At 39.7% G+C, this 27132-nt stretch overlaps 3 pseudogenes; all 3 read right to left on the reverse strand.

Annotated features, from left to right (window-relative positions):
* Positions 1-15931: 15931 nt before the first annotated feature.
* LOC149194117 (MLO-like protein 1 pseudogene) lies at positions 15932-17525 on the reverse strand (annotated as a pseudogene).
* Positions 17526-20500: 2975 nt separating this feature from the next.
* On the reverse strand, positions 20501-22079 carry LOC149194118 (MLO-like protein 13 pseudogene; annotated as a pseudogene).
* A 2977-nt stretch (positions 22080-25056) lies between these two features.
* On the reverse strand, positions 25057-26499 carry LOC149194119 (MLO-like protein 1 pseudogene; annotated as a pseudogene).
* Between the last annotated feature and the right edge of the window lie 633 nt (positions 26500-27132).

Below are 27132 nucleotides of genomic sequence, written 5' to 3' on the forward strand. Positions count from 1 at the left end.
TCATTATTTTTTAGACCTGAACTGTCATTGAAGAGAATGTATGAATCTATATCAGAGTGGACATCATATATGGGAAAGTTTTGAGGTTTATCTTCACTGCTGACCATATATTTTATGAGGGATTCCCTATATAGTCTCTTGGGTTGACCAAAGACTGTGATTGTGGCATATGACATGTCTAACTGTAGGGAACCTTGGAGTTTAGCCCCCCATGATCTTGATAACAGCATCCCATACTTGGGTGGGATATCAGCAACTACAACATCCATTAGGATTGTTTTGTTTGGGTATTGGACAAGGGATACACACAAGTCTTTTATCAAGCCTAAACATTTGACTTGGCTGGAGTCAAATGAGAATAGGTCCTTATATGGTCTTGTAATGTCTAGGTTGAGCCTCTCCATCACTGATTTAGGCATAAGGTTATGAGAAGCACGTGAATCAAACATTGCATTGTGTAGTATCTTGTCATGCACATGTAAACTAACATAGAAAGGTAATATCCCTGTGACAGCCATTTTTCCATCAACCTCTGGACCGAACAACAATTCTGGGGTGTCATCCAACACATTGACATTATCCTTACTATGAGTGAGTTGAAGGGATTTCTTGATCTTCTGTTTGTAGATGTCATGTTTGGCTAATTCTGAGAGAGGAATGGCCACTTTCAATTTGCCAATTTCAGCCTCCAAGTCAAAAGGTTTTTCAGTTTGGACCTTAGTGTAGTGGGCAGCAACCTTTTCTTTGTTCACTGCGTTTTCTTCTTGATCTTTGTCTTGATCTTGGGGCCTATGTTTGTCATTCATTTTTTGAGAATTATTGGTTGGTTTAGGCTGCAAAGAAGGTACAGCCAGTGGCTGTTGTGTTGAGGACATTTGTTCAGTAATCTCTTCCACAACTTCCTCTGTTGTAGGTGAATCAGTTATGTTGATTGGTTCAGTGACTATGGCCCTTTTAGGCTGCAGCCTGTCCCTTGGTTTCTCAGGCTGTGTTATATTTACAGTTCTACTCCTTAATTTGTACTGTTTATGAACTTCATAAACAGCTGTGTCATAGCCTTGTTTGAAGTCAAATGACTCACCTGATTTGGTTTGGAATTGTGGAATATCATCATCTTTGTGATCTTCTTGACTTAGGAAAACTTGATGCCCATCATTCAAACCCATCAGGTTGATGTGGGTGTCATCTTCTTGCTCATTTGAAGTAGATGTTTCAGCATAGTTTTCTTGAAATGGAGGTCTGATTTCTGGATCAGCATTGGCCTTGCCAACGTTTGGGTTTGGATTTCTCCTAAAATTGGGATTCCTGATAGGGTTGTTTTGTGGTGCTTCCCATGATGCTTTTCTCTCAACTGATTCCACCCTATCACCCAACCTCTTCATGCCATTAAGTATTGCATCAAGTTTCTGATCAAAGGTTGTAGGTTCTTCTTTGAAGGCTGTTCTTTTTTCCAACCTTGCTCTATTTCTTTTGGCAATCAGGTTAGCTTCCACTGTGACAGCAACCTTTTGGGCCTCTGTAAGGGTTTGAGGGTCTCTTTCCTTTAACTGATAGGCCATGTCAGGGTCAAAACCATCAGGGAATTTGTATAAAGCTAAATCAGGAGGGGGTCTTAAATTTTGTGGGATTGCGTTATATACATTGTTGAATCTTGCACAATACTCCAAAACAGTCTCTTGGGGACCTCTTTTGATAGTGTCATATTCACCAAGTATGTGCAGAGGATCCTTCTTCTTCTCCCATCTGCTAGTAAAGGCTTGATAAAGCTCATCAGGAGTTGTGATGGAATTTGCATTCAGGGATCTAAACCAAGTTCTCACATCCCCAGTTAAGCTTTGAACAAACATCCTCATTCTCACACTGTCATCATCTATTTCATAGGTCTCAAAATGGTCTTGCATCCTTTTGGCATGCTGAACAGCTGTCAAAGGGCCAGTGGAGTCAAAATATGAGATTTTGGTTTGGTAGTCTTGGGGTAGAGCTGCAACATTAGCTGGTATTTGCAGGGGTGCATATCTGTTAGCCATATTCACAAGGTTTGGGGGATTTACAGGGGCAACTGGGATAAAAGGAACGGTGTGTACTACAGGGGTAACAGGTGTAGCAGCACTTGGAGTGTTGTTCAAGGGGATATGTGCAGTGGGTGAGGATGTGAAAGGAGGACTTTGAGATGTGGATGGTGAACTGGGGGAACTAGGGGTAGACCGGAAAAGGACCTTGCATGGAGTAGAGATGAGGCTGGGATGATCTGAATCTGAGGTTAAATCAGCAGGCTGCTCCTGCCTTTGCTGCCTCCTAATGTTTCTAGGGATAGTATTTGGATTATCAACAATGATGGGTGGATTAGGGTCAGGATTTTCCCTGGTGTGCCGTGGATTTTTCTTGGGAGCCAGCTTCTAACTGTTTTTAGGGTTTTATAGGAAGTTTTTATATCTGCAAGGACTGGATAAAGATTTTGGAATGGCTATATATATTTCAAAGCTGAGATGAAGATTCACTGAAAAAGCTCTTCCCTAAAGCTGTCAATGTGACACAGAAACAGTTTTGAAGGCCTCCTGACTGTTTTCAGGCTTGATTTGTAACTTTGAGAGATGTGTAGAAATTGGAAAATCCTAAGAAGTCCCCAGTGGAGTCGCCAATTATGTTAACACCCAGGTTGTTCCCTATGACTCCCAAGGGAATACGGCCGGGGTAACCACTAACCAATCTTTGGATTACAGTTCCTAGCCAAACTGTAATCAGATAGGGCTCTCTCTTTAATATTTATCTCTGTTTTGTACTGATTTTAGGCTAGCTATAAGTTCAGGTTTGTTTAAGGTTTTGGTTGGATGATAATTTCAGTCAAGGTGCTTATGCATTCTCCGAAGTGTTCTAGTCCATTGGGCTATGGAGTCAGTGGTCCTTTAGCTATTTTGAGGTGCTGAGTGATTTTCTGTAGTGATGCTGCAGAGCCAGATTAGTGTCTGAGAACAACCTTTATCATAGTGATTAAGTGGAGTGTACCAGTTAATGCAAGGCAGTGAAGAATCTTGCAGTGAACTGCTGAAGAAGCACAAGGGGAATATTGTCCTAGAAGCAATTAAGAATTTCTAGGTAGTATTCATACTTATAGAATCAATATAGACATGAGCAATTAAGAATTCATGTGCATAGTAATCCTGAAGACAAACATTTACAGTAGTAAAAATTGAGTACAAGGTGTAGTGAAACAAATCCTGCACTATTCTTTCTTTTTACTGCTAGCTTAGTATAAGATGAGTATGATTTTGACAGACATAAGTAAAACAAGAACAGAGTTTGGAGAAAACTTGTTATTTCATCAGACAGCACAGGAATTCTGCATCAGCACATGGAGCATCATCCAGACATCAAATATTTCGGGAAATCATTGAGCTCATCCAGCCCTTTGTATTAGATAATTCTGAAGGTTTACAATACATTTGTCTCGTAGAGAAAATTACCAACCCCTTATGAGTTACTCAGGGGAGTATATATACAAAATTTACATCAAAAATATCAGCGAATGAGTTAATATCTCATTTATGATATGATAATCTCTGGAAAGCAGTAGCTGAAGGAGTGAATGCTGCAGTAATTCCTTAATGCCTCAGCTGTCAAAATAGTCAGAAGATATTTGGACTTTATGGCTGTTAGAGTCGGCTAAAGATGTGCTGTCTGAAACTCGGATAGCTGTCATTGTCTATGTGATGAGTCACTTTTTTAGCTGCTATAACTGCTGACATTTGTCACGTTATTTGTCTTGTAGTGACCTGGAGCTGGCAGTGGCCGAATGACTGAAGCTACCGTGGCAAAATCTGAAGCATAAATTGCCACCAATCCTCCTTAGGCATTTGATGTCTGCGCATCTTTATCAATGTTTCATCGGCCTCTGTATGTCTATAAAGATTGGGAGGGGTTTCAAACAGGTGATTTACTTCATTCTCAATGAAGAACAGGCCTCCAAGTTTGTCATATAAGCTCTGTCCTGTGGGAGGCCCTGCTTGTTCAGATGAACTGCCAGATGCAATAATCTGATTTTCAATAGTGGTTGCCATTCTGTTGGCCATTTGATCTGGAGAGATCAGTTTTCCTGCACCACTTAGTAAGATGGGCAGGCCTTTTGCTTGCAGCACTCCCATTTTGACTTTGTATTCCTCCACATCTGCTTGCATCTCATAGTACTTCCTCTCCACTGTTTGTATATAGTTCCTGAGAGTTAGTACCTTCTTGGCAGAGAGGACAACTTCTGTTCTGTTGGGAATGCCTATAGCTGCCAATTCCTCCCTTTCATGCCTGTTGAGGAAGTCTATCATTCTGTTTGCCTGCTCTGCTCTGTTCCCTAGCACTGTCTTGGCCTTCTGAATTTCTGCTTGAGCTTGGCCCATTAAATCCATCTGCTCATGCATTATTTTTATTGACCTCCATTGCTGTTTGATGGATTGGCCAATTTTGGCCCATAGGATTCTCTTTATGTCGGCCATAGCAGTCTCCAGATTCAGCTCTTTCTCTAAGGCCTTTATCTTTTCTTTTTGGGCCTTTATTTCTCTGCCCTGTTCTGCTACAGTCACTTTGGACTTGTCATACTTGGCATCCAGTTCTGCCAACTTCTCCTTGGCCTTCTTTATTTCATCTGCCTGGAGCTCCATTGCTTTGACGGCCTTGGTCAATTCCTCTACACTTGGGCTGGCATCTGGAGCTGCTGTTGTTCCTGCTGCTTCTGTTGTAGGGGCCACTGCTGCCCCTGAAGTTGATGCTGTTGTTGAAGTAGTTGGAGGAGCTTGGGAAGTGGATTCTGCCTGTTTATCTTGTAATGCTCCTTCCAGTTCTCTCTCCAAATCCCTGATCCTCTGGTCTTGCTGCATTAGGAGGTCTAATTGGTCATCGACCTGTTTTTGCTTTTGAAGCTCTGCGGTTTGAGGGTGCTCTGTGGGCTGCAGCTTCAACCTTTTCTTTAATGCATTCAGGTCATCATCCTTCTTCTTCATAAGGGCCTTCACACCCTTTGGATCACTAGGATCATGTCCAAGATCAATGATGATGTCCTCCAAAGATTTTATTCTGTTATCTTTGGCCAGGGAGGACATTCTCTCAAAATCCAACTGAGTGTTGGTATTTTTGAGTGACTCCTTTAGTTCATGGGCCATGGTTGCTTTCTCCACCAAAGTTGCATACACCATTTCTCCAGTTTGTTTGTGGAGTTCTATTTGGTCCATGGGATGGATGTCTTTGGCCATGACCTCCACCCTTGTCTTCACAAAATCTGCAGCTGATGTAGGCTGAGGTTTTGTAGGCTTGAAATGACTAACTATCATTTTTTCTGCTTTAATGTCATATACAGACATTAATCTCTCTTGCTGGGCTGGTGTAGCATCTATAAATTGCTTGTAGACCTCTGCCCTCAGCAGCTCATTTTGAGCCTTTATTTGTTTGAAAGAAGCCTTGGTGCTCTTGGGCTTCTTGCTTTGTTGGGAAGAAGAGGACACCTCCAAACCGAGCTGTAAAGTTTGCTCCTGCTGAAAGGAGCTTGTACCTATATTTTGACTGCCCTCCTTAGCTTTTCTTGCACTGTCCAAGACATCTTCAGTAATGTCTTCTACCTCTGGGGAGTCTGCTCTTTACCTTTTGGCTTCTGGCTGGTGGGAGGATCCACTGAGAGGAGTGGACTCTTCTCTATCTCTCTTTGTCCCCCTTTCCTCATGTGCCGGGTCTGTAATATTGGAGCAGTTACTGGCTCAGTTTGTGGAAGTGGAATTTGCAGTGCTGGAGCTGCTGGTAGCTCAGTTTGTGGAAGGGCAGTTTGCCCTTGCTGCTGCTCTTGCTGCTGCTCACTTGAAGGGGCAGACTTTTCTTTCATTGTTTGTTCTTCTGTACCCATTATCCCTTTGCCTTTATCTAATACTGGTGCTGCTGTGGAAGATGCCTTTATTACTGGTGCAGTCCTTGAGGCTGAGGTCCCTTCTCCCACTGAATAAGGCGGTCTGAAAGGTACCTGCTGCACATAGTCTAGGTCAATAGTTTTTTCAAGCTCCTTCACATTCTTTAGCATTGTCTCTTCCTCAGTTAGATTTTCAACTAGAGTATCCATCTGCCATTCTTGCAGGTTGGCATATTTTTCAATGTGTGGGTACTGGCAATGCTTAATGCCTATAAGCCTATACTTGTTTCTCCTAGCAGTGATGAAACCTTCAGGGTCATAAGGGACCCACCGAAAACTATAGGACAGCTTGTATTTATCCTTAAGGATTAGGTCTGCATCTTCCCACCCTTCTTTCTTGTTCATGATGAAGGGACCCAACTGGTGTTTGAACTTGAGGTGGGCCTTCTTTTTGGCACTGTGGAAATGGGTGAGGTCGGACTGAATCAACTGCCTGTAATACTCCAAGGAAAATAACCTCATAGGTACATATTTTGGGAGCCTGTATGGACAGAGCTCACAGCCATAGATCCTAATGACAGTATGGTTCTCATATAGGTACCAGTCACCTATTTTATATTTTTTGGAAAGCTGTAGAGCTTTCTTTATCTCATTTGATATTCTGGGAGGAGGGGACCTCATCAACAGGCAAGAGACTGGGTATACAAATTGGTCAACAAATTCACAGTAGGTATAGGGTGAATTTGTGACTTTGTGATAGACAGAGGTCCAGAAGATGACAGATCTTCTTTCCCCTCTGTGATCCAGCTTTTTGATGTAGCATGGGAAGGCTTCAGAATGATAGTACATGAACAGGTGGTAAATATAGGCCAAGTACTTGAAGACCCCCTGTCTGTCCACTCTGCTCAACTGATCATGAATCTTGTTAGATATGAACTTAGCAAAGTTATATTTGCGGGCAGGGGGTTGGCGTGGGCTGTAAGCAGATAGCAATACCAGCATTGTTTTATCCACATACTCACTGTTTTTGTATCCCAACACATAGGCAATCATGTCCAGTAAAAGCCTGCCTACATCATTGAAATGGACATCCAGGTAGGGAGGTGGCCTTGTAGGCTGGCACTCAGGTCTCATGAATGTCCTGGTGACCTTTTGAATCTCCTCACTGGTCATCTTTTCACCAGTCTCCAGCAAATAGTTCATGGAAAACGGGATCAGCAACTCTGTCTGATCAAAATGTAACATTTTGTTGATGGACTCAGCATTAATGTAGAAAAGGATCCTCCCAGATGGAGTGCTAATAGCTCTGTGCTGCACATCATAGTTTTCAGCACATAGGTGAATGATTTTAGGGAAGACATTTACAGCTGGGAGACAATAGTATGGTAGGTTTGACTCCCATATCCCATATGTACCATGACCATCCTTATAGTCCTCTCTCAATTGAAAGAAGGTCTGCAAGAAGTCCCTGCTACCCTCAAAGTCTTCAATAAGATAGTCCTTGTCAGCAAATGCCAAGGCCTCCAGCTCTTTATTTGGTGGATTTAATGGAGCTACACTAAGGGATGAGGATGCAGAAGCAGCCACTGTAAAACTTGATTTGGAAATAAGGTGATGGCAATGGTTTGCAAAGTTCTTTAAGAGCTTAAGTAGTAGGCCAAATGTAGACCAAGTCTGAAGTGTTTTTCTCAGTGGAAAATGCAAGCTAGTTTCTGTAGCTTGTTGCAAATTCACAGGGATGTGAATTGCTAAGGGTAAGTTGCAGAGGGTATGAGGTTTCCTTTGGTAGAAATTGCAGCTGGCCTGTACTCGGCAAAAGGGAACAATGCCGAGCACCTTGAGGATAATTTGATGGTTCTGGCCCATGGAACAACTGCTTTAATGTCAATTTTTAGTTCTGGGGGCAATGCAAGTTACTTTAGCTGACTCTTAGTTAGCAGACAGAGCTAGACTGTGGTTTTTGACCAGTCTTCAATGGTGAATTTACAGAGAAATGGAATGCATGGGCAAAATGGGGAAATCTGGTGAAATACCTGGAAAAACGTTTGATAGGCCTGCGGGCCGAACTATGCAGGCTCAATGTAGCTGAATTCTTGACTTGTAGCGGTCGCAATCTTGATTTGATGGCTGGAAACGAATTTTCGCGGCAGCTGGTTGATAACGGCTACGTCGTTTGTGCGCGAAAATGACCGCAAACGGCTAATTTGGTCGTTTATAATGACAAATTCGGAAAAAACATGTTATTGGCGCTTTTCCGCCGATGACGTCAGCATGACGTCATGGTGGGGCCCAGGTACGGAGGTGACGTGGCTGCTGAGGTGTAGGCGAGGGTGGCAGGACCCAGTGGCGGGTAGATGCGATGGCAGGGCTACGTGGAGGGCCACGGGACGCGGGGGCGGGCGGAAGCGACATGACGTCAGGCTGACGTGACGTGCTTCGGATGGGTGGTAATGGGGAGGCGGTAAGCGGGTTCCCCGCACCACCTTTGGGCCAAAGGCGGTATTGGGGAGGGGGCTCCGAACAACCCCACCGCCTGCCACGCATCCCTGTACGGGGCAGAAAACCATTTTCCCCGGACGCTAAAGGTCGGCAGATCCGGGCCCAAGAATACCCGCCCACCGTTAGATCATGGGTGGCGGAAGATCGACGGCTGGCGGGCCCTCCGACGGATCGTGCAAGTTGGGGGGACCCGCTGGCCTATTAAAATACTCAATTTAATATTTTTAGGTGGAAAACATTAGAGTTGAGGGTTTTTGATGTGTTTTTGGGGATTTTTGGGTTTTTCAAGGGTTTTTATAAGGGAAAAGAGGTTTTTAGAAATGGGTTTAGCAGGGGGAAAGGGGTTTTCTGTTTTTTTTTAGCAGAGTGAGGGTGAGGGCTTAGGGGAAAGGTTGTTGCTCATAACCAGAGGTTAGAACAACCCCAAGAGAGGGTTGACCACAGCCCCTGGTGGACTGAAGTCTCCTTAAACAACTTATTTGGCTATAGTGCCAAGGGGAGGGATATTTATACTATGTTTGGGGTTTATACACCATGGTGTTATACTAGTAGGGAAAAGGGTAACATGGGGGAATTATATAATAGAGTTAGGGTTAATATGGGTGAAAGGAGTGGAGGGGGGGAGATAACACTAAGTTTATTTGAAAATAACTTAGCTTAGGGAGTAGATCAAAATAAAAAGACTTTTAGACAAGAAATGTGGCTTCTAATAGGACTAAGAACCACCATAAAACCATCAATTCTTCCATGTATCTCAACTGATGTTGGGATGTTAGTAAATGAATGGGAAGAGGGAAAAATTTGGGAAGTTAGACATGCTTCTTTGCTTTGCTTTTCTTATCTTGACCAGCAAGATTCAATCTGAAATGAATATCACTTCTGCAACCCCATCTACTTACCCAACTACTTTGCCTAGCATTTTTTGTTTCTTCTTTGAGGGTGCACTTGAACTTGCAGACCCTTATGTGCCTTTTCTTTTCATTGGCTTTTCTTTTGATCATCTATCTAAGACTGCCCTTATTTCTTCCAAGGTCCCAGATTAAGCAGTTGGGAGCCTTTCTTCTCTACCTAAACTACTTGTCTGCCAAGATTAAACAGTTTGGACAGATTTCTTTCTCTATTGTACAACTGGAAATTCAAAACATGGCATGATCCAGATTAGGCTGTTGGACCATCCATAAAAAATGAGACAACATCAAGCTATATACACAGATTGTTTTCTCTTGGAAATATGTGATCTTTGCATGATCAAAGCAGAGCATATTTGGAACTTTTCATTGTCAATCATGAAATATGAAACCTATTGGTATAGGTAGCTAACACAACCTTCCTAACATTGCCGTTGATCTAGAACACATTTTTTTTTAATAAATTTAATGTCCTTTTAATATATTTCCACAATGCCCATCCACATGGCTGGCACATGCTTTTATTGGTTCCTTTTTCTATAATTTCTTGGTTTCTATTGGCATCATTGACCACTAGATGTAGTCCACTCTTCATGTTATCATTGGTACTACACACTTTCCTTGAATGCTTATACACGTGGTTGTACAATGTTCTTGGTGCACAGTGTGTTATCCCTTTACTGCAACAAGATATATCTACTTTTCCAAGTTAGTCACATTGTTCCTGCGAACACAACATTCTTTGGGTTCTCTACTTCACAATGTTGACCTGTGAATGCCAATAAGGTTACAAAAACAAATATTTTTTACCCCTACAAACACATCAACTTTGGAAAGTGGGGCAATTGTCTCTATACAATTTTAGTCAGTTCCCATTGACAAGTTCATTGATGGGATCCTCATTCAGTTTCTCTAATTGTACTGTCATTGCATTTGTGACATACTACATAATATACAATCCAAGCTAATACATATGAAATTTCCAAGGGTGTTTCATAAATTCGTTGTCATACATCAACACAAGATCATCAACCTGGGATTTCTTTTGCTTGATATGAAAATCATGCCATACCTTTTCCCTAGCCTTCACCTCCTAATAGGTCAACATTTTTCACCTCCTGAGTTCAATAAATATGGAGAACTAGAAATGAAAAGGTTTGTTACTAAACTACATATAGAAGTATTTTTATAAGAAGAAATCATTTTTCCAAACACGCTTGCAAGCAATATTTCAAAATACAATATTTTAAAACATTCTATTTTGGTTTGATTTTCTCTACAGGAGCATGTAATGTGCAACTTTATAATTTCAATACATAAAGTTGGTGTTTTAGTAAATTGATAGATAAGTGTAATCTAAAACCTCTCTAAAATGACAATTTGAGATACTAAGATTTGGAATAAATTAATGAAATAAATAACACTAATATGATTTTATGGTTATGTAATAGCCTTGGGAGATTGTGTTAGAAAAGATAAACACCAAACAAAAAAACTTAGGAAAAAAGGACAAGCAAACAAAAAGATAACTCCTCAGAGAACCACATTAAAGAAAAAGTCACCTGTCTAATTAAACATAACAACATATAAGTGAGAGGAAGAAGCTTACCTTAAGAATGTCATTGCAAACAGTAGCACAATAGTCTTTGTGCCATCAATATTTTCTCAAGCAATATTGTCAAGTTGGAAGTGATAGGTTTGGAGTTGAAAGTAAGATCACCAAGTGAAATTCTATTCAAGATGGAAAGGTCTTGTTGTCCCCCACCTTGTGAAGAAGGATCGTCCCTTTCTCTTTCATTATTCCTATCAAAAGAACATTTTCTCCTTTTGTCTCCCTCCCTTTAAATTTTCTTTCTGATTCAATTATCCTTTTCAACTTCTCATAAATTGAACCTTTTCTCAATTTCTCTCACTTTAAATTCAGGTTCCCATTCCCTTTCAATTCCCCTCACGAACCTTTCAAAAAATACTTCTTGTTTGATAGCACCATGAAACCCTCTATAGTTGCTTTCCCTATTCGTCTCTACATCATCCCCAATTCTTGTTCATAATTTGATCCCTCTTTGATAGCAAGCTCCCTTGACTAGACACTCAACCTTCCAGAATATATCCCTTCTCCCCTTGGCTAGTTTGCTTCATAAAGCACTCTGCAATCCATTCCAATATATTTTCTTTATTTGTTAGTGATAAGTAACTAGGTCAAATCCCAATGAGTTTAGGGTAGTTTTTTTGACATAAAAGAAATTCTCTAACATGCCAAATAAAATAATCCTTCGTAGGTGGCAACATGCAAAAAATGATTTTAATACTTTTAAGCGCTCATTTGCTTTAAAATCAAGTTTAGTATCTCTATTTTGAAACTAATATGGAATTTTTTTGGCTCAAGTCTTTCCTGAATATCTGGCGAGTCTCTCATGTCAATAAGATTTTTTATCTCTAGCATGGCCTAGCCATTTATTGAATATATGAAAAGTGTCTTGATGATCTTGTCAATAATAGTGGCAAATTCCTATCATGGACCTCTCCAAAGACCATTATCAATCCATAACACGTTGAAATCTTCAATGGTCACATTCCCTTTCCTTTTCCGTGTTGTCCCAAATTATCGTTCCATCATTATGGCCTTTTTTATAGCAAGATCCCTTGATCGGTCACCGACCTTTCAATTAACTCGATCCCTGCTCCTCTAGCCTAGGTTTTTTCACAAAGTCATCTGCAATCCATCCCAATACGATTTTCTTTATTTGCTAGTGGTAGGTCATGAGGTCGAAACTCTATGAATTTAGGGTAGACTTTTTGTCATTAAATAAAGCCTCTGACATTCCAAACAAAGCCAACACCAATTTACATACTTTTTAGTGTTTGTAAGCTAAAACATCTAGTTTAATACTTTTTACTGTGAAAATCAACCCAAATTTTTTATGGCATGATCCTTTCTGGAATACCTGGAGAGTCTCTCAACTTTCAAGTCAAGAATTTTTTTCTCAAATCTGGTCCAACTGTTTATGGAATATTTGGAAATCTCTCAAGAATCTTGTCAATAATAGTGGTGAATTCCCCTTATGAACATCTCCATAGACCATTCTTGTCCTATAGCACGTTGAAACCCCTGATGGTCATTTTCACTTCCCGCTCCACATCATCCCCAATTCTTGTTCCATCATTATGGCCTTCTTCATAGTAATCTCCCTCCATGGTCACTCAACCTTCTAGACTCTATTCCTACTCCCAACCAAAGCCATTTCAGGGAGGCCTTTGTAATGCAGTTCAATATGATTTTCTTTATTATCCAATGGTAGTTCGCAAGGTCAAAACTTGGTGAGTCCAAGAGAGCCACTTAAAATCTTTCTTGAATGTATGGGGACCCTGTCATATGAATAATGCCTTGTTTGGAGTCCATCCTGGATGTTTATTGAATGTTTGGAAAGTCTTGAAAATCTTCATAGCAATAGGGGTGATTTTTGTTTCATAAATTGAAAGGAATAAATATCTCATTCATTTTTCTCTAGAAATGCTTTAGGTATTAGTTGAAAATGCCACCGAACCCTTCGAGGTGGCGAGTTAGAATCATCTCCTTGTGGGTGCTCTGGTTGGATGAATACGAAGGAGAAGTGTATTTTGCATACATATCCGACTCTTGAACTCTCAAATCAAATGAAAGAAACCTAATGGAAAAATTTGACACAGTTATATGAAGGATGTGAGATGTCTTTCAGTGATTAATTTTACATATCATACCTGACCCTTGAACTCTCAAATCAAATGAAAGAAATCTAATGACAACCAGAAAGATTGATTTGTTGAGCCTGGATTACAACCTTTTCCATTCAGGTAGACCATGGGATGTTTAGATGCAAAGGAAATTTATTTAAAAGTGCATTTTTTTTAATCATTTAATATGCAAAATGTGTAGTAATATTTGCACAAATTATTTAAATTAGTAAGGATTTCGTAATTTTTTTTAATAGAGTTTCAGTGATTTTATTATATAAAATTTGGGTGAAACATTTATGATGTTTTTTAGAAGAGAGAGAGAGAGAGAGTGAGAGAATTTAATCTATGAATTAAATTTAGTCTGGAAAGTTTTTCTTATATTAAAATCTGAGTAGTTTTGAACTTCACCCTTCTCAAAATTGTTGAATAGTTGATAATTAAGATGTTATTTGTAATGATTTAAATTATTCCATCGAAGTGGATGATCATTTATCATATATTCAATGATAAATCTCAATCTTATGTTACCGATGACAATTATTATATATTATTATGCATGGTATATGTGCTTCTCTTCTCCCCATCACATGTCAAATGTGTTAACCGTATGGAAATCCATGAAAGTAGTATTTAAGAAGGCGGAAATTAATGAATGAAGATGAAATCAATCTCTTTGACATTTTATGAATGGGAGTGTGTTTTGGGCTGCTTATTTTAAATCTAGTTGTTCCCTTGGATAGGTAATTAATAAACCTAAACAATAATATTGTGAAACAACTCTAGAGTTGGTAACTTGATTGGTTGGGAGCATTCTCCAATTTACTAAGAACAATTTTAAAAGATAAATTTAAATTTTATTACACTGACCTAAAATATACATTCTTGTTAAATTATAAATTAGTAATATATCTACTTTAAAACTATAAATATGTGTGCAATGCTTTATAAACAGAATTTATTCACTTATGATAAAATAAGCACGAAGTGTGAAGTGTAATTGGCCTCTGCAAGGCATCTTTGAGCGCTGAAGATTGTTAACGTTTAACACAGACATTACGGTTAGATTATTACAACCATTGAATTATGATATATACTACTCCTATTGGCCACAAAATTATCTTCATCACAAAAATCGGCAATCCAATATCATGTCCCCACAAAGTGCTTTTTTGTTGCGCTGGCAGTCAAGAAAAGTGCTTTTGTTTTGCAGAGGTGGCAGTCAAGAAAAGCTTGACCATTGAATCCAGCCAACATTTGTTTCTGATCCTTGTCCCAATCTTTTCCATTTACGAATCTGCTCCTCCTCCTCCCATGGCTACTGCGCTTCGCTGTATGAGTCTTGTCTTGGAGCTCCATGTCATGTATGTTTGTGAGTCTGGTGGTCTCTGTATGAGTTTTGTGTAGTCTGGTCTGGTCTCTGTATGAGTTTTGTGTTGTCTGGTATGGTATGGTCTGGTTTGCGTGTTGTTGTGTTGCGCGGTACGGGGAGTTGAAGGTAAACATACTGTTAGCGCTCGAATTTGCCTCAGGCTGAGGAAGGCAAAACTCAAGGCAACATCAAACCACGCTCAGCCTCGTAGCTAGCCCTACGAGGATAGGAGAGGGCTCTCTCCGGGTCAATCTCGGTAGACAAGTTTTTAAAGGGGCTGAGATGACCGATAAAGAATGTTGATTTTAGGCTAGTAAATTGATAGAAAGGGATGTTTTTAATAAATGATTGGTTTTCTGGGCTGCATGTGCAAAAAACAAAGAAATATAATAAAAAACACAGATTATCTCCTGAGGCAAGGTAGGCAATAAATTTGAACATCAAATTGAGATTAAATGGAACGGCAAGACTACCGAGGAGTTGACAAGGGCATAGAAGATAAATCCTTGTCAAACAGAAGAAAACATTAAATATGAACAAACTTAAAGGCAGAGCATACAAATTATGAATTCTACCTTAACACTTCATTTGTTCAATTGGAAACAATCATGAAATGAAATGAACACATAACAGGCTACATTTGAAACAAAGGATGAAACAAATGTTAAATTTCATACCACAGAATCTCAGGGGTCAGAGCTGCATTTTTTATTAAAATCTCTGTCAAAACTGTACAATAGAAGCTCTGTTTTTCTCCACGCACATCTCTCAGAATTTTTCTAACTCTCCTGACAAAATGATTTTCAATACATTAAATAAACTCTGCTAGGGGAAAACAAATCGACCCCAAAACAGCGGCGTTGTTTCACCTGAAGCTACAAAAATAGAAAAGAATCTCTAAAGAGAGAAAAGCCTTCCATTATTCCAGCTTCAATGACCCAGGAAAACTAATCTTGGAGCGTAGATTAACTAAAGACAGAAATAGGCAATCGAACCTTTGAATGTCACTTTGCAACTGCAGTCAAAAAATAGATCATGGGTTCCTGTTTCTCTGCTATGACAGGTGTCTTTGTTTAAATATAAAACTGATCCTTTAAATAAGTTTCCACCTGAACAATCGCAGCTAGAGTTTACCAACCTCACCACGTGTTTTCAGTTTGAAGACATTTACCTGTGTCACCACCGTTTGACTACCAGCTTGACATGTGCAACACCATTAGCGATAACATTGCTGAGGTGGAATGTTATGAAACGTTGTTTCAAACCACCATTCACTCTCCGAATTACATGAACATATAATTGATAATCAATGCAGAAGAGCCTGTCCTAATATCCTAATAAAAATGTACGATGTTACCAATAAAATTACAGGTTACTCCACAAGTATAGCCAAGCTTATATCCTGAAAGTACTAGATTAACTATGTAGTTGTCCATGTCAATGATTTGTTCAATTCGAGACCTCCACACTACAAACTGGGCATATCTTATTTATTTGAAGCCAAATTTTGATGCAATTTGAATGGTATTGATGCTTGCATAGAAGGGTCTGTATTATATCCCTCCTTCGTGATTGAAGTCTCCAAGACCTGTAGATAAATTTGTAACTGGTTGACAATCGATAAATTAACTGTCATTTTACAGCTGATTCAATTACAAGATTACTGCTTCTAGCCTTTTCATCATTTTGGCATATCTATCTTGGACTCTGAACATTCTGTTATTTCGTAATCGTGGATTGATTCTGATTGAATTTGCGATGTGTCATTGATCTTCAATAGCTGTAGATTCCCTCTATCATTGTCATCATCAGGTCTGGTACTTACTCTTCTCTTGGCCCTCTGCTGCCATTCTGACAGTCCCTGACGAACTCTCTCTCCAAATAATGTCATTTTATATGAGGTACCCATCTGAGTAACAAGGGCATAGAGTGGAAAGGTACTATAGCTGCAAAGAACTTGAATAATTATCCCAATTACAAGCCTTGGAATTATATAGCCAACTTTCCCCATAATGCACGAGTGGAAACTGTAAGTTGTCAGTATCCAGAAGAAAAATGTGATTTCAAAAGCATTCTTCTACAACAGTGTGCTTCTCTGCAACTTCTTGGGCTAGCTGAGTAATGATGTGCTCCAGTTTTGTACCCATGGCTAGTAGATCACCACCAAAGACCAAAGATATCCACTTAGATTAACAACCTTCTTGAAGTCAGCTTCAAGTGTTCTCAACATGTACTTGTGAAAATCAAAATTTGGGTTTGAGCTGCAATGTTTCTGAATGAAGCCCAATCGTAGAGTATTGTAATTTGTCTTTGTTACTGAGCCATAAAATTGCTTAAAAAATGAAACCATCCAACTTAGTAAAGTTGACTTTCCCCATATCCCCATAACATGGTTCTTGACAAAATCATGATGTGCAACACTGATGAAATGTTTCTTCATAGATTTTTTTTGGATTGAATCTATTTGGTCGAATGCCTCTCCCAGGACCTCCATGTGCGGATCTTTGCAATTCCCAGAAGTGTGGTCATAACAGAAAATAGCACATAGATGACAGCCAGAGCAAATATGAAGATATGCAACTCATGCATTGCTTCTATGGACAAGAAAGGTTTCTTTCCCTCCTTACAGTGACTTGCTCCGAAACCCCCCGATGACAGTAGATGTCTATTATTGGATCCAACAAAAGATGTTAACACTCTAGAATGGATCGCAGCCTATGAAGCAGGGCCTTCAGCGAGTTCATGCCTTCTGCACGGTAACATGCGATATGCAATGCTTTCTGGTATGCAAAGGCGATTGATTGCCCCTTGAAAAACAGTAAGCAATATGGAGATAAATCCCAGAAGCATCAACTCTTTTTGCATCTTCACTAGGGCATCATACAATGGTTTTTGGCTCCATTTCTGAGCTTTGTCGCTGTGTGGGTAGCGCCCCTGCCCAACCTGATGCGTAGCGCGCCACTGGTGCGTAGAGCCCGTGCAAAATTACACTGAAAGTTGCAGCCTCATGCGTAGCGCGCCCTGGATGCGTAGCGCAGCCAACCTGATGCGTAGCGCCCACCTCCAATTCTTCTCCACAGTACTGAAAACCGATTTTTGCCCTTGTAATCTGCACTTTGACCTCTGCTTTGAGAATTGGTGAAAATGAAATGTCTCCCATGCTTGATATGGGATGCAAAATATCTCATAAAATCACATTTGATTTTAAATGTATTCCATGACCCACTTTTCTGATGTCTGGCACTTTGTCATTTTGTTTTTATTACACTTTGAACTGATGACAATTGGTTGTTTTTGCAGGGATTGGAGCTACTGAAGCTGCTGCCATTGAAGACTGTAGAGCTTTGGAACATTTACCTATTTATTACAAAAACATATTTGATGATTTCTTCTTCAAAACACTGTTTTGAAGAAGAAACAATTTCACACTATTGATAATAAAAATAAAAACTTTCTGAACCTTCCTACTGCCAGTGACGAGAAATGAACCTTGGTCAATTTGACTGCAGCGGACTGACAAGACAGAGTCTAAGATCGGCTCCAATGGGGATGGCAGCTGCCGCTTTTTGGAGGTGCCAAGAACCGCAGAGCTTTGGGAGAGCAGATAGTGCCTCTGTCCATTGGGCGATGGAGTCATCACTCCAACAACCAACACAATATTTCTGACTCATTTATAGACTGAAACTTGACTGAAAAGACTGAAAAACTGACTCAGCAAACCTCACACTAAAACTGTAATGAAACTGGAACAAAATGCTACCCTTTGGCCGCTTATTTATTTACAAAATCTACCCCAATCTGCTATACAAACAATAGATCAGGTAATACTGAAATGCCAGATTAACCATTCAATTAAACCTGAAAATGATGCCGCCTGAAAATGTTTCCACCAGGACACAGATGTAATTGCTGGTAGCCCTTCATTTATGTAATGATCCTGGTCACGTAGAAAACAACCTGATCTATCAATCAAACTGAAAAACATTTCCATGTATGTTGCCATAGGATCGTGAAAGCTAGACTCTGTTGGCTGCCCCAACTCCGCAATACATACCTCCATCTGCACACTGTCAATGCAAACATCTGTAGGCAATTCTATTATTTCTTGTGTCGAAGGAGGAAGGATTTCCAAGAACTTTTTAGGGTCTTGGAAATCATATGACTGGATCTGCTCATCTAAACATTGAATCTCCTTCTCAACTCTTTCAACAACTAACTCACAAAATCTAGTTTTAGTTTCAAGAGGGAACTTTGGAGATTTCAAACATTGAAGCAAGGCACTGAAAAATTCTTCATTAATTTCAGAATCTGCTAACTGATTTCTTACTTCTTTTACAGCTTCACAAAGGGCAGGGTTTGCCACATACCCCACCATTGCATAAATGGATCAGCGAGCACTGAACTATCTTGATCGAGTTGGAGTTGGAGTCGCTAGGTGAACGTTTCAGCCTGCATATGTGTCTGAATGCTGTCCACCATCAGCATCAGATCTGCAACTTGATTTCATGTACTGGGACAAGACAATCAACACGTTGAATGTCACGTTAACAACAAACCATCTTCCCCAGTATGGTCGCCACTATGTTAGCGCTCGAATTTGCCTCAGGCTGAGGAAGGCAAAACTCGAGGCAACATCAAACCACGCTCAGCCTCGTAGCTAGCCCTACGAGGATAGGAGAGGGCTCTCTCCGGGTCAATCTCGGCAGACAAGTTTTTAAAGGGGCTGAGATGACCGATAAAGAATGATGATTTTATGCTAGTAAATTGATAGAAAGGGATGTTTTTAATAAATGATTGGTTTTCTGGGCTGCATGGGCAAAAAACAGCTTGAAGCAGAGAAATATAATAAAAAACACAGATTATCTCTTGAGGCAAGGTAGGCAAGAAATTTGAACATCAAATTGAGATTAAATGGAACGACAAGACTGTTGAGGAGTTGACAAGGGCATAGAAGATGAATCCTTGTCAAACAGAAGAAAACATTAAATATGAACAAACTTAAAGGCAGAGCATACAAATTATGAATTCTACCTTAACACTTCATTTGTTCAATTGGAAACGATCATGAAATGAAATGAACACATAACAGGCTACATATGAAACAAAGGATGACACAAATGTTAAGTTTCATACCACAGGAATCTCTGGGGTCAGAGTTGCATTTTTTATTAAAATCTCTGTCAAAACTGTACAATAGAAGCTCTGTTTTTCTCCACACACACCTCTCAGAATTTTTATAACTCTCCTGACAAAATGATTTTCAATACATTAAATAAACTCTGCTAGGGGAAAACAAATCGACCCCAAAACAGGGGCGCTGTTTCACCTGAAGCTACAAAAATAGAAAAGAATCTCTAGACATAGAAAAGCCTTCCATTATTCCAGCTTTAATGACCCATGAAAACTAATCCTGGAGCGTAGAATAACTAAAGACAGAAATAGGCAATCGAACTTTTGAATGCCACTTTGCAACTGCAGTCAAAAAATAGATCATCGGTTCCTGTTTCTCTGCTATGACAGGTGTCTTTGTTTAAATATAAAACTGATCCTTTAAATAAGTTTCCACCTGAACAATCGCAGCTGCATTTTACCAACCTCACCACGTGTTTTCAGTTTGAAGACATTTACCTGTGTCACCACCGTTTGATTACCAGCTTGACATGTTTAACACCATTATCGATAACATTGCTGAGGTGGAACGTTATGAAACGTTGTTTCAAACCGCCATTCACTCTCCGAATTACATGAACATATAATTGATAATCAATGCAGAAGAGCCTGTCCTAATATCCTAATAAAAATGTACGCTGTTACCAATAAAATTACAGGTTACTCCACAAGTATAGCCAAGCTTATATCCTGAAAGTACTAGATTAACTATGTAGTTGTCCATGTCAATGATTTGTTCAATTCGAGACCTCCACACTACAAACTGGGCATATCTTATTTATTTGAAGCCAAATTTTGATGCAATCTGAATGGTATTGATGCTTGCATAGAAGGGTCTGTATTATATGCCTCCTTCGTGATTGAAGTCTCCAAGACTTGTAGATAAATTTGTAACTGGTTGACAATCGATAAATTAACTGTCATTTTACAGCTGATTCAATTACAAGATTACTGCTTCTAGCCTTTTCATGATTTTGGCATATCTATCTTGGACTCTGAACATTCTGTTATTTCGTAATCGTGGATTGATTCTGATTGAATTTGCGACGTGTCATTGATATTCAATAGCTGTAGATTCCCTCTATCGTTGTCATCATCAGGTCTGGTACTTACTCTTCTCTTGGCCCTCTGCTGCCATTCTGATAGTCCCTGACGAACTCTCTCTCCAAATAATGTCATTTTATATGAGGTACCCATCTGAGTAACAAGGGCATAGAGTGGAAAGGTACTATAGCTGCAAAGAACTTGAATAATTATCCCAATTACAAGCCTTGGAATTATATAGCCAACTTTCCCCATAATGCACGAGTGGAAACTATAAGTTGTCAGTATCTAGAAGAAAAATGCAATTTCAAAAGTGTTCTTCTACAACAGTGTGCTTCTCTGCAACTTCTTGGGCTAGCTTAGTAATGATATGCTCCAGTTTTGTACCCACGGCTAGTAAAAGAATCAAAGGGATGAAAACAATCCAAAAAATGGCATGCCAACCATGAATATTGAGGAGCAAGTAGATCACCACCAAAGACCAAAGATATCCACTTAGATTAACAACCTTCTTGAAGTCAGCTTCAAGTGTTCTCAACATGTACTTGTGAAAATCAAAATTTGGGTTTGAGCTGCAATGTTTCTGAATGAAGCCCAATCGTAGAGTATTGTAATCTATCTTTGTTACTGAGCCATAAAATTGCTTAAAAAATGAAACCATCCAACTTAGTAAAGCTGACTTTCCCCATATCCCCATAACATGGTTCTTGACAAAATCATGATGTGCAACACTGATGAAATGTTTCTTCATAGCTTTTTTTTTGGATTGAATCTATTTGGTCGAATGCCTCTCCCAGGACCTCCATGTGCGGATCTTTGCAATTCCCAGAAGTGTGGTCATAACAGAAAATAGCACATAGACGATTGCCAGAGCAAATATGAAGATATGCAACTCATGCATTGCTTCTATGGACAAGAAAGGTTTCTTTCCCTCCTTACAGTGACTTGCTTCGAAACCCCCCGATGACAGTAGATGTCTATTATTGGATCGAACAAAAGATGTTAACACTCTAGAATGGATCGCAGCCAATGAAGCAGGGCCTTCAGTGAGTTCATGCCTTCTGCACGGTAACATGCGATATGCAATGCTTTCTGGTATGCAAAGGCGATTGATTGCCCCTTGAAAAACAGTAAGCAATATGGAGATAAATCCCAGAAGCATCAACTCTTTTTGCATCTTCACTAGGGCATCATACAATGGTTTTTGGCTCCAATTTCTGAGCTCTGTCGCTGTGTGGGTAGCTCCCCTGCCCAACCTGATGCGTAGCGCGCCACTGGTGCGTAGCGCCTGTGCAAAATTACACTGAAAGTTGCGGCCTGATGTGTAGCGTGCCCTGGATGCGTAGCGCGCCCAACCTGATGCGCAATGCCCACCTCCAATTCTTCTCCACAATACTGAAAACCGATTTTCGCCCTTGTAATTTGCACTTTGACCTCTGCTTTGAGAATTGGTGAAAATGAAATGTCTCCCATGCTTGATATGGGATGCAAAATATCTCATAAAATCACATTTGATTTTAAATGTATTCCATGACCCACTTTTCTGATGTCTGGCACTTTGTCATTTTGTTTTTATTACACTTTGAACTGATGACAATTGGTTGTTTTTACAGGGATTGGAGCTACTGAAGCTGCTGCCATTGAATACTGTAGAGCTTTGGAACATCTACCTATTTATTACAAAATCATATTTGATGATTTCTTCTTCAAAACACTGTTTTGAAGAAGAAACAATTTCACACTATTGATAATAAAAATAAAAACTTTATGAACCTTCCTACTGCCAGTGACGAGAAATGAACCTTGGTGAATTTGACTGCAGCGGACTGACAAGACGGAGTCTAACATCAGCTCCAATGGGGATGGCAGCTGCCGCTTTTTGGAGGTGCCAAGAACCGCAGAGCTTTGGGAGAGCAGACAGTGCCTCCGTCCATTGGGCGATGGAGTCATCACTCCAACAACCAACACAAGATTTCCGACTCATTTATGGACTGAAACTTGACTGAAAAGACTGAAAAACTGACTCAGCAAACCTCACACTAAAACTGTAATGAAACTGGAACAAAATGCTGCCCTTTGGCTGCTTATTTATTTACAAAATCTACCCTAATCTGCTGTACAAACAATAGATCAGGTAATACTGAAATTCCAGATTAACCATTCAAGTAAACCTGAAAATTATGCCGCCTAAAAATGTTTCCACCAGGACACAGATGTAATTGCTGGCAGCCCTTCATGCACGTAATGATCCTGGTCACGTAGAAAACAGCCTGATCTATCAATCAAACTGAAAAACATTTCCATGTATGTTGCCATAGGATCGGGAAAGCCAGACTCTGTTGGCTGCCCCAACTCCGCAATACATACCTCCAGCTACACACTGTCAATGCAAACATCTGTAGGCAATTCTATTATTTCTTGTGTCGAAGGAGGAAGGATTTCCAAGAACTTTTTAGGGTCTTGGAAATCATATGACTGGATCTGCTCATCTAAACATTGAATCTCCTTCTCAACTTTTTCAACAACTAACTCACAAAATCTAGTTTTAGTTTCAAGAGGGAACTTTGGAGATTTCAAACATTGAAGCAAGGCACTGAAAATTTTTTCATTAATTTCAGAATCTGCTAATTGATTTCTTACTTCTTTTACAGCGTCACAAAGTGCAGGGTTTTCCACATACCCCACCATTGCATAAATGGATCAGTGAGCACTGAACTGTTTGGATCGAGTTGGAGTTGGAGTCGCCAGGTGAACGTTTCAGCCTGCATATGTGTCTGAATGTTGTCCACCATCAGCATCAGATCTGCAACTTGATTTCATGTACTGGGACAAGACAATCAACACGTCGAATGTCACGTCAACAGCAAAAACTCGAGGCAACATCAAACCACGCTCAGCCTCGTAGCTAGCCCTACGAGGACAGGAGAGGGCTCTCTCCGGGTCAATCTCGGCAGACAAGTTTTTAAAGGGGCTGAGATGACCAATAAAGAATGTTGATTTTAGGCTAGTAAATTGATAGAAAGGGATGTTTTTAATAAATGATTGGTTTTCTGGGCTGCATGGGAAAAAAACAGCTTGAAACAGAGAAATATAATAAAAAACACAGACTATCTCCTGAGGCAAGGTAGGCAAGAAATTTGAACATCAAATTGAGATTAAATGGAACGACAAGACTGCTGAGGAGTTGACAAGGGCATAGAAGATGAATCCTTGTCAAACAGAAGAAAACATTAAATATGAACAAACTTAAAGGCAGAGCATACAAATTATGAATTCTACCTTAACACTTCATTTGTTCAATTGGAAACGATCATGAAATGAAATGAACACATAACAGGCTACATATGAAATAAAGGATGACACAAATGTTAAATTTCATACCACAGGAATCACAGGGGTCAGAGCTGCATTTTTTATTAAAATCTCTGTCAAAACTGTACAATAGAAGCTCTGTTTTTCTCCACGCACACCTCTCAGAATTTTGCTAACTCTCCTGACAAAATGATTTTCAATACATTAAATAAAATCTGCTAGGGGAAAACAAATCGACCCCAAAATAAGGGCGCTGTTTCACCTGAAGCTACAAAAATAGAAAAGAATCTCTAAAGATAGAAAAGCCTTCCATTATTCAAGCTTCAATGACCCATGAAAACTAATCCTGGAGCGTAGACTAACTAAAGACAGAAATAGGCAATCGAACCTTTGAATGCCACTTTGCAACTGCAGTCAAAAAATAGATCATGGGTTCCTGTTTCTCTGCTATGACAGGTGTCTTTGTTTAAATATAAAACTGATCCTTTAAATAAGTTTCCACTTGAACAATCGCAGCTGCAGTTTACCAACCTCACCACGTGTTTTCAGTTTGAAGACATTTACCCGTGTCACCACCGTTTGATTACCAGCTTGACATGTGCAACACCATTAGCGATAACATTGTTGAGGTGGAACGTTATGAAACGTTGTTTCAAACTGCCATTCACTCTCCGAATTACATGAACATATAATTGATAATCAATGCATAAGAGCCTGTCCTAATATCCTAATAAAAATGTACGCTGTTAGCAATAAAATTACAGGTTACTCCACAAGTATAGCCAAGCTTATATCCTGAAAGTACTAGATTAACTCTGTAGATGTCCATGTCAATGATTTGTTCAATTCGAGACCTCCACACTACAAACTGGGCATATCTTATTTATTTGAAGCCAAATTTTGATGCAATCTGAATGGTATTGTTGCTTGCATGGAAGGGTCTGTATTATATCCCTCCTTCGTGATTGAAGTCTCCAAGACCTGTAGATAAATTTGTAACTGGTTGACAATCGATAAATTAATTGTCATTTTACAGCTGATTCAATTACAAGATTACTGCTTCTAGCCTTTTCATGATTTTGGCATATCTATCTTGGACTCTGAACATTCTGTTATTTTGTAATCGTGGATTGATTCTGATTGAATTTACGATGTTTCATTGATCTTCAATAGCTGTAGATTCCTCTATCGTTGTCATCATCAGGTCTGGTACTTACTCTTCTCTTGGCCCTCTGCTGCCATTCCGACAATCCCTCACGAACTCTCTCTCCAAATAATGTCATTTTATATGAGGTACCCATCTGAGTAACAAGGGCATAGAGTGGAAAGGTACTATAGCTGCAAAGAACTTGAATAATTATCCCAATTACAAGCCTTGGAATTATATAGCCAACTTTCCCCATAATGCACGAGTGGAAACTGTAAGTTGTCAGTATCCAGAAGAAAAATGCGATTTCAAAAGCGTTCTTCTACAACAGTGTGCTTCTCTACAACTTCTTGGGCTAGCTGAGTAATGATGTGCTCCAGTTTTGTACCCACGGCTAGTAAAAGAATCGAAGGGATGAAAGCAATCCAAATAATGGCATGCCAACCAGGAATATTGAGGAGCAAGTAGATCACCACCAAAGACCAAAGATATCCACTTATATTAACAACCTTCTTGAAGTCAGCTTCAAGTGTTCTCAACATGTACTTGTGAAAATCAAAATTTGGGTTTGAGCTGCAATGTTTCTGAATGAAGCCCAATCGTAGAGTATTGTAATCTGTCTTTGTTACTGAGCCATAAAATTGCTTAAAAAATGAAACCATCCAACTTAGTAAAGATGACTTTCCCCATATCCCCATAACATGGTTCTTGACAAAATCATGATGTGCAACACTGATGAAATGTTTCTTCATAGCTTTTTTTTGGATTGAATCTATTTGGTCGAATGCCTCTCCCAGGAACTCCATGTGCGGATCTTTGCAATTCCCAGAAGTGTGGTCATAACAGAAAATAGCACATAGACGACAGCCAGAGCAAATATGAAGATATGCAACTCATGCGTTGCTTCTATGGACAAGAAAGGTTTCTTTCCCTCCTTACAGTGACTTGCCTCGAAACCCCCCGATGACAGTAGATGTCTATTATTGGATCCAACAAAAGATGTTAACACTCTAGAATGGATCGCAGCCTCTGAAGCAGGGCCTTCAGCGAGTTCATGCCTTCTGCATGGTAACATGCGATATGCAATGCTTTCTGGTATGCAAAGGCGATTGATTGCCCCTTGAAAAACAGTAAGCAATATGGAGATAAATCCCAGAATCATCAACTCTTTTTGCATCTTCACTAGGGCATCATACAATGGTTTTTGGCTCCAATTTCTGAGCTCTGTCGCTGTGTGGGTAGCGCCCCTACCCAACCTGATGCATAGTGCGCCACTGGTGCGTAACACCCATGCAAAATTACACTGAAAGTTGCGGCCTGATGCGTAGCGCCCACCTCCAATTCTGCTCCACTGTACTGAAAACCGATTTTCGCCCTTGTAATATGCACTTTGACCTCTGCTTTGAGAATTGGTGAAAATGAAATGTCTCCCATGCTTGATATGGGATGCAAAATATCTCATAAAATCACATTTGATTTTAAATGTATTCCATGACCCACTTTTCTGATGTCTGGCACTTTTTCATTTTGTTTTTATTACACTTTGAACTGATGACAATTGGTTGTTTTTGCAGGGATTCGAGCTACTGAAGCTGTTGCCATTGAAGACTGTAGAGCTTTGGAACATTTACCTATTTATTACAAAAACATATTTGATGATTTCTTCTTCAAAACACTGTTTTGAAGAAGAAACAATTTCACACTATTGATAATAAAAATAAAAACTTTCTGAACCTTCCTACTGCCAGTGATGAGAAATGAACCTTGGTGAATTTGACTGCAGCGGACTGACAAGACAGAGTCTAACATTGGCTCCAATGGGGATGGCAGCTACCGGTTTTTGGAGGTGACAAGAACCGTAGAGCTTTGGGAGAGCAGACAGTGCCTCCGTCCATTGGGCGATGGAGTCATCACTCCAACAACCAACACAAGATTTCCGACTCATTTATGGACTGAAACTTGACTGAAAAGACTGAAAAACTGACTCAGCAAACCTCACACTAAAACTATAATGAAACTGGAACACAATGCTACCCTTTGGCTGCTTATTTATTTACAAAATCTACTGTAAGGACCTCACTCTAGACTGTATTTT

This window comes from Pinus tabuliformis, chromosome 2_2 (genome assembly GCF_031772625.1).
Source record: "Pinus tabuliformis cultivar Carrire ecotype Pingquan chromosome 2_2, CPIR1, whole genome shotgun sequence".
NCBI classification, from domain to species: Eukaryota; Viridiplantae; Streptophyta; class Pinopsida; order Pinales; family Pinaceae; genus Pinus; species Pinus tabuliformis.